Source organism: Curcuma longa, chromosome 8 (assembly GCF_044706935.1).
Source record: "Curcuma longa cultivar G26 ecotype Majalengka, Jawa Barat chromosome 8, ITB_CL_G26_1.1, whole genome shotgun sequence".
Lineage (NCBI taxonomy): Eukaryota > Viridiplantae > Streptophyta > Magnoliopsida > Zingiberales > Zingiberaceae > Curcuma > Curcuma longa.
In genome coordinates, this window is record NC_133868.1 from 663,593 (window position 1) to 673,146 (window position 9,554).

The 9,554-nt window shown below is 35.5% G+C and overlaps 1 long non-coding RNA gene and 2 pseudogenes across 1 annotated transcript; all 3 read right to left on the minus strand.

Moving 5' to 3' along the window:
• Positions 1–217: 217 nt before the first annotated feature.
• LOC141833141 (uncharacterized) lies at positions 218–1,902 on the minus strand (annotated as a pseudogene).
• A 59-nt stretch (positions 1,903–1,961) lies between these two features.
• On the minus strand, positions 1,962–4,534 carry LOC141832965 (uncharacterized). Its single transcript, XR_012602179.1, has 5 exons — positions 4,319–4,534; positions 4,130–4,231; positions 3,972–4,055; positions 3,276–3,351; positions 1,962–2,247 (listed from the first exon to the last, which is right to left on the minus strand). It is a non-coding gene; the product is annotated as an uncharacterized LOC141832965 (long non-coding RNA).
• Positions 4,535–6,641: 2,107 nt separating this feature from the next.
• LOC141833142 (uncharacterized) lies at positions 6,642–8,205 on the minus strand (annotated as a pseudogene).
• Positions 8,206–9,554: the final 1,349 nt, after the last annotated feature.

Below are 9,554 nucleotides of genomic sequence, written 5' to 3' on the forward strand. Positions count from 1 at the left end.
AAACAAAAAAAGAGAAAGTATCATTCTTAAAATTAAAACTAAAACCTATAAACTAAATATGTAAAGACTTACCTCTTCTTCTAAATTTTCTTCAAAAATCCTGTTTAAAAAGAAATTAACAGTATTACTAAAAAATCTATAAATTAGTAACTTAAAATCTAATAAAATGATAAATATTAAAAATAATGATTGTAAAAAATTTCATACACAAAAAAACTCATGAGGAACCACCACCATCATCGTCGTCGTCGTCATCATCACGAGGAGCGGATTGCAACTGAAGATGTTGCAAGATCAGGTTTTGTTGTTTTTATAATTCATTAATTTCCTGATCTCTTTGTCTCATTTCTTGATCTCGTTGCATTAATAAGCCTTTCAAGTGGCTAACCTCCTCAATCAAATTATGGATCTGTGTCGTGACGGCTGGAGAGGTGATAGAAGATGTACCTACAACTCTATGGGTTTTGCTCAAAGAACTCATACCTAATATTCTTCCACCACCTTTGGATCCCCCACTGGCCTCCAGCCATAGACTTAGATCATTCCCAACTGAGGACTCAGATTCATCATTTTCAGAGCTAGCACTTGAAATTCGTTGTGCTTGCTCGAGCTCATCATATATATTTATCCTGTATTATCAAAAGAAATATTAATATGTTGTAATATTTGAGAAATTAAACACAAAAAAATATTTAGATACACATTTAAATCTTAATTGCTTTTGCTCTGTCCCCGCTCAACTTTTATCTTTCTTTTGAAATGTGCGAATAAAAGTATCAATAAACAATGGCTCTCACCCCATTTCCTTAGCCTAAAAAATAATTATTAGAAATAATAAAACAAGTTGAAATAAATTAAAATTGAAGTAGTTGAAAAAAAAATTACCAATATGCTCTGTCACCAGAATTATAAGCTTGATTAAGCTTATTCTGGTTACTCCTCCTTCTGCTTTCTTCAATTTCCCAAAACTGACAGTTCCGAACCCAAATCTCCTCGGTGATGCATGGTGGCTTTTTCCCCCTTGTTTTTACATGATTAAGGACATGGCGGATGTGATCACCATATTTTTTCTTAAAAATTTTTCTAATTTCCATTTCATTATTAGGGTCCCAGGTGAACACCAGCTAAAAGGAGAAATAAATAATTTATTATATATTCAACAGTAATATCATATATAAAATAAAGTGGATAGTTTACCTTAAATTCATTCCACCATAACTCTTTCATGGAATCAGGAGTGCTTGTATAAGTCATGGAATCCCCTCGCCAATTGTTATTCACGATTCGATTAATATCGTGAATAACACATATAGAATCAACAAAACTATAATACAATATAAAATAAATGATGTTAAATAATTATAAAGATATAATTGACAATATTAATTAATTTAAAATACTTACGAATCACCGAGAGGGGATATCAACTCTCGTATATCCATGATCTCTACAGAGGATTGTCGAGTCGAAGGACCTTCCATGGGTGCTGGGGAATGGAAAGGTCCAGGGGAGTCCTATGTGTGAGATGGTCCTGCACCTGAAGGAGTGGGGGTCGTAGGTGCAGTGTGACCATGACTGATGTTGCATCGACCACGTCGCCACTGTAAAACTATATATTAGGATAAATCAAACAAAAATTATTTGCATAATGAGGAATATTAAAAAACTTACAATGATGCCAAATCTACAAAGAATATGTCAATCAATACACCACTAAGTCACCTGTAATGATCTATAGGGGAAAAAAGTGCAGTTAAAATATTTTAAGACAATAAATATATAACCAACAAATTAAACTAAGAATTTTGTAAATCTATCTAGTAAATCTGTCACGTCCCGAGAGGCCGTCCGAAAAATTTTGGCAACATCTACCCTGTAACAATAACCTTTCCCTAAATACATGTGTACAAAAAGGGCCAGCACTGCAACAATATGGACTACACGTCCAACAACACACCACATATACACACAACAGATAAGGTATAAGGCCTACACGACCACAACAACTAAACAGATGCAAACGTATAACTAGAAAAGTTAACTACAACAAATGCAAGCAAAATAGCAAAACTTCGCAGTGGAAACATAACAAATCCAAGAAGACCACAAATATAGTCCATGTCCACGAAATACAAATCCATAACCAAATACAACGATAAACCATGCAAACCACTACATAAAAACCTCCTGATGTGAGATGGAAGCAGCTGACCGAATCTCCAAGCTCCAAGTAAACATATCTGCTACCTGGGGAGAAAATAAAGCAACCCCAGAATCTGGGTAGTGAGCATTAGATACTCAGTGGGTATAAAAAGAAGAGCATGTAAAGGTAAATCAACAGAAATAGCAAGAACGTATAGTCTAGAATGGATATCTATAAAACAAGTAAATAATACTCAACAGGTAACAAGTACCAGCACATAACATGAATCAAGGTAATAGAACATGGTATATCAACTGAGACAATAAAGAAAGATCAATACTGTGCAACAGGTATAGGAATCATGTATATATAATCATGTATGTAATGTCATGCAGTACAACAATCATAGCAAACAAGTGCAACAGCCACAACCATATGAATAAAGTAAACTATGTAATAACCTACCAACGAATGCATGTAAATATGCAACAACCATCGTAATCAAATGCAAGTCATTATTTGCACTCGTCATCCCCAGTCACCCCCAGGGCAGTGAAATGGGGTGCACAATAGGACATACTGCACAGGTTCCAACAACTAACCACCACCAATCTAGTGGGGAGCGGGCAGTGTAGCAGAAGGGCAATATAGTCAGTCCTGATCGTACCCAACTATAGTGCAATATATGCTCTCGCCCCTGTATCTCACCACAACACGGTGCCGAGCAAGAGCCAACAAGAACAGCCAACAATGCTATCAACAACTCCTACAACTAGGATGTGGATGTAATGATGATCATCCCAATATGTAATAGTTACAATTAATTAGCATGCTCAACAGGAATCAATAGAAGTCAACATATGTCAATGGTACCATAGTTAAGACTATTCTAACCATAGATAGATCAAACAGAGATCGTTTAACATGTATCAAGCAACGGATCATACTAATATCAACAGGGTAAATGACATAGATAACAAGAGTATCAACAATAGATCATCACAAGGTCAACTGATAGGTATCAAACAACGATTATCAAACGACAACATGGATATCAACAGGATAGATAAACTAGCAATATAGATCATGCATTGAAAAATAGACCTGTATTGATCAAGTACAGGATACCCACCTGATCAGACGATCGTCAACAAAGAACCTCCCAGAAAATAAGCTCCGAGTATAACAGGATCAATCAACTCAAAGTCCTGAAATCAAACAACCATACAATACTTACTACGCTGATACTGTATCAAATTTACAGTAATTAAATTCTGTAATACAATCCAACTAATCCCCTTATCAACATTCCTCCTATAATAGTTGATAAATCTAAATTAATGGATTATCAACTCCCACCCTACTTGTTAATGATCAAACTAGATCTTGACCATTAATTTCTAACCTAATCCTATCATATGAACCCTAATCAAACCCATGTTTGATCGGTCTCAACACACCCGCTCAAAACTAAACTATAATCATTTTTCCCAACAATACAACCCTTCCAACAGATCATACACCAACTCTATATCAACTCCAACATGAATCCTAAAGTAGATCAGACCAACATAAACGAACCCTAATTAGCTTCCAGCAGCAACAACACCTATAACCTCACACCGGATGGGTCAACAAATGGAAAAGAGCTCATCAATAGCTCAGTTCAAGGGATTCAAAACCCATCCAAACAGATCCACAAACCGATCAAACAGTATCATGCTTAATCCCACATGAATAGAGTATCATCAATCCAACAGTAAACTAAGATTTAAACACTAGCTAACAACAAATCCGAAATTAAATCAACTTAGATTCAATATCTTACCTTCAATCTGATCAAAACCTAATCAAGCTAAACTCCACTTGATCCAATCCACCGCTGGCTACAATCCAAATCTCCGACCGAATCCTTCCAATTCCAAGGTCAATACCCAAAATCCATAGCTAATCAAAGACAACCAGATTAGAATCAAGAAGACTTACCTCTAGATCCAATTTCCTTTGCCCTAGAACACCTCCAATTCGGTTCTTCCTTGCAGCCGAAATCAATGAAATCCTACCGATCCGATTTCTAACCAAATCAATCTGTAAATTCAACCAATTCCAAAATCGACATTCAAATCCAAAGACAACCAAGAAATCCGACGAATCCCTAAAAACTCCAGCTCTTACTGATACTTCTCCTCTTCGACTCCATCTCCCTTGCTCCCGTTTGGAAGAATCGTCGTCGCTCGATCAACGGTCAGCCACCCCTAGCTCTCCACGATCCACCACCAGAGCTTCGATCACCGGCGATCCTCTAGCTCTAGCTCCAGTGTCGGCTGGACTCTCTCGGCGTCAGCGGAGATGAAGGGAAGAACAGCGTGCGCGATCGGGAGAAACCATGAAGAGAAGAGAATCGCAATTGAGGGTTGCACATGGCCGGATCCTTTATTCGACGTTAACGGGTTGCGGATCCGCCCTTTAACCCATCCTAACCATTATATGATTTAGGATTTGATTAATTAATCCCCTCAACTTAAGATTAATTTAATTAATCTCATCTTCCATAAACCCCTACCATTAAGATTAATTGTATTTTCAATTTAACCCTCTAATTTTCGGTATTTTACAAAATCAAAATTTACATAATATGAAGATTAAAACTAACTTTGCAGATTAAAATGAAATATACACCTACACTCCAATATCAATATATTAAAATACATTATTAATGTTTTTATAATTTAACCTGACTTACTCAGTATGAAAAATCAAAATCGTCATCGTCATCGTCGTTGTGGGCATGGACACAGTCGTCGTCATCGTCGTCGTCATCATCGTCGTAGTCATTTTCATGAATTTCACTTGTATCTACATGTATCACTACTCCGCTGGGATCTCGTAACATAGGAATATGATATTCCTCGGTCTGAAATGTGTTTACAACTTCGTCTTGTTGATATACATTATCTTGCCAACATTCTTCAATTTTTTTTTCTTGTTTTTGTTTTACAAACAATCCACCAATCATTTTTGTCTCGTTTCAAACTCGGATATGAAGCATAAAATACTTGAATTGTTTATTGTGTCAACACAAATGGTTCATATCTCTTATATAATCTCTTATGATTAATTTCAACTAAATTATACTGTGGATGTACCTTCATCCCTCTAACAGGGTCGAACCAGCTACACATAAATAAAACAACTCGAATTTCTAGACTTGGGTATTCCACCACTATAATTTCATTTAATAACTCATAAAAATCATTACTTGCAGCTCCATCATTGGATGATTGAACACAAACACGACTATTTATTGTAGCCTTCCTTATTCCATATTTCTGAGCATGAAAATTATATCCGTTTATGAAATATGCTGGCCAAGTCTATACCATTGCTTTTGGACCCCATGAAAGATGAAATAACAATTCTTGTTCAACGTGAGCTTGATTAGCCCAAATCTAAAATCAAATTTCAAAATTAATTATAAGTCAAAATATATGTTGAGCAAATTTAAATTTTATACTTACATATGTTTTGAACCATGGTACAAATTCTTCATCGCAGAAGTTATTAAACTCTTGTGTTGCCATTTCAGAGTTTAAATTCTGAAAAATCTGTAGGATCGAGTGCACGTGAGAGGGGGGTGAATCACGTGCTTTTTTAAAAATTTTCGTTTAAAATCAAAGTTAGACAATTTAAACTTTGAAAATTGTGCAGCGGAAAATAAGAAATACGAAGCGAAAACAATGCGTACGAAAGACACAAGTAATTTTTACTTCGTTCGGAGCCGTCGACGACACCTACTCGAAGGCCCAGGTCCCTTGGACCTTTCCTGTGGGCAATCCACTAAATCTCTCTACCAGACAAAAACTCTGGTAGAGTAGGCGAATGCAATGATCAAAAGTGTGACAACCCCACACTTTTGATTTTTAAATAAATGCCGAAAATAAATTAAAAAAAACTCTGTTACCCAACATCAGAAAATTTTAGACGCGCTCGGATGTTGGGGGTGATCTTCCGGCAGAAGTTGGACGTGGTCGTGTCGAAGCTCGAGTCGCCGCAGAAGAATGACGTTGGTCAAAGTTATTAGATTCATGCACTGAACAAGGCTTTATATAGAAACTGTTGAGTTTATCCAGATCTGCAAATGTTTAAAAAAAACACAAAACTTGATCTACGCATTGCAGTTTATCTTATCCAGAATTAAAAGATAATTTAAATAATATTTATTTTATTCTCTTTAAATATTTATTATAGATAGAAATAATTTTGTCATTTAATAAAATTTCATATTAACAAAATAAATAATAATGAAGATTAATTTTGTTTTACATGCAAAATTAATTTTATCCATATACCAACTAAATCATATAAAATAGAGTTAGTATAATGATAAAATATATTAAAAAATAGATTATTTAAAATTAATTAGATCCTGTCACTATATCACCCAAGTGGGTCACTAAAGTCCAAAATTGGAACTGGTTCGCTCCTCCAGTGACTTACCTCACTTACCTCGTGCAGCTCTACTTACTCCAACTTTGGTTTCATAAGGCAAGTGAACCAAAAGATGTTCCATCGAATCAAAAAATGAAGGTGGAAAGATCCTTTCTAAATTGCACAAAATTATAGGAATTTCTCGCTCTAACTTCTCCATGTGTGAGTATTTCAAAACTGTGGAGCAAATATCATGAAGGAAAATACTTAACTCCGTAATGACACCCCATACAAAATTTGGTAACAACTCCTTAAGAGCAATAGGAATGAGTCTTTCCATAAATATATGACAATCATGACTTTTTAAACCAATTAATTTGCATTCCTTTAAATCAACACATCTTCCAAGATTAGAGACATAACCATCTGGAAATTTCAAAGATTTCAACCATTCACAAAGAACGCGTCTCTGATCTCTATTCAATGTATAAACTGCCTTTGGCTTTGGTCCCCTACTACTTTCATCAACATCAAGAGTAGGTCTTTTACAAATGAGTCGCATATCTTTTCTTGCATTCAAATTATCTTTTATTTTTCCAGGGATATCCATGACTGTATTAATCAGATTATCAAAAATATTCTTCTCAATATGCATTACATCAAGATTATGATGAATCAAATGACTGTACCAATATGGTAAATCCCAAAATATACTCCGTTTAGTCCATTTATGTGTACTTCCATATTCATAAGGCGTACCATGTGAATCTTCAATAACAGATGAAAAATTATGCACTCTATACCAAATCTGTTGACCTGTTAATCTCAATGGCGGGGGTGTTCTTTCAATTCTATTCTTTGTGAATTCTTCTTTATTTCTTCTGAAATTATGATTTTATGGTAAAAATTATCTATGACAATCAAAATAACTCAGCTTCTTCTCATGTTTCAATCTGATTGATTTTGATCTCTCCATACATATTGGACATCCTAAAATCCTAGCGGTACTCCATCCTGATAACATACCATAAGTCGAAAAGTCATTTATGGTCCAAAGAAGTGCAGCCTTCATTATAAACATCTGATCAGTATGCACATCATAGGTAGGAAAACCTTCATCCCATAGTTGTTTCAGCTCTGCAATCAATAGTTGCATATAAACATCTATTAACTTCTTTCGGATTTTGTGGACCAGGCACAACCAATGTTAAAAACATATGCAGTGTTTTCATGCATATTCCAGGTGGAAGATTATACGGAGTTACAATAATTGGCCAACAAGAATAATTTCTTCCTGATTTACCAAATGGAGCAAATCCATCAGCACAAAGACCTAACCGAATGTTTCGAGTTTCCTTCGTAAATTCAGGATATGTTCTATCAAAATTTTTCCACTGCTGTCCATCTGATGGATGACACATTAATCCCTCTTCTGTTTGATGAGTTGCATGCCAAGTCATGTGTTGAGCAGTGACTTTTGATGCATAAAGTCTTTGTAGCCTAGGAGTCAAAGGCAAATAAAACAACTGAGTGTATGCTTTACGTCGCTGTTGACTCCTTCTGGTAGACTTGTATCTAGCTTGATTACAGAATTTACAAACTTCTGCATTTTCATCATCACCCCAATATAACATACAACCATCTCTACAAACATCAATTCTTTCCACTGGAAGACCTAAGTCTTTGACGAGTTTTTTCATATTATAATAATCATTGGGCATTATGTGATCACGTGGCAATGCCTCTCTAATAACTTGAACAAAATCATTAAAACAATCTTCAGACACATTATGTTCTGCTTTGACATTCAACAATCTTATTGTAATAGATAGTTTACTGTGATTGTCACAACCAGCCCACAATGGTTCATCTGCAGCACTCAATAATTCTTGAAATTTGAGATATGATTCATTATTCAAATTTTCACCAACTCCTGGTACTTGTGTCTCCTCCAACGGTGATGCATAAGGAGTAAACATTTATTCAACCATTGGAGAAAAACTAGAACTTGGACCACTCAGTTCAGCAAAAAAATTCTGACCCGCTGCATCAGTTACCATCCTTTGATATGGATTAAATTGATCATAATAACTCTGATCCCCATAGCTGAGTATTATATATTTTGTCCATAATCTTCATCAGATATGAACGGTTCACCATGAGAAGTCCAATTATAGTAATTGGGAGTGAAACCAAATCTACAAAGATGTTCTCGTACTTTATCACATTGTAAAAATTTATCATTGTGACACTTTCTGCATGGACATCTTATCTTATCTCCATCCATAAAATCAACATTACTTGAAGCAAACTCAAAAAATATTCTAATCCCACAATAAATTCATCGTTAAACCTCTACGTTCAGGTAAATTCTTTTTATACATCCAACTTTGTACTTTCTGCATTTTTCCTGAACCCACAAATTTTAACATATTAAAATATAAATAATTCTTACTTAATTGTAATAATTTTTATCTACTATAAATAAAAATTATTTCATATCTCTTCATCAATTAAATAACTATACTTAATTCCAACTAAATTAGAATAATAAATATTAACATTCAAATAAATACAATTATATCTAAATACTATTTAAATTTCTAAAATAACTATAATTATAAAAATACCTCAAGCCGGTGAACAAATACAAGTATCCAATTAATTCACGTCCGTGCAAATTGTAAACCTGCACAAACAACATTAAAAAATTAATCAACACTTAATTAATCAATACTTAATTAAACCAGGCAGTCGGCGCTGACCGTTGGCTAGCGCCCTACGGATTACGCTTGCAGGCCGGCTGGTTGCGAGGGTTGCGGCGCGGCACGGCCGAGCCCAACCCCGCGGCTACTGGCCCACACCCACTGGCCCACACCCGCTGGCCCACAACCACTAGGCCCACAGCCTTGGTTCGCGGCCGCGACCAGCCATGCTGCCAGCGGCCGTGGCAACGGCAGCGTGGCCAGCGCCCAGCCAGGGG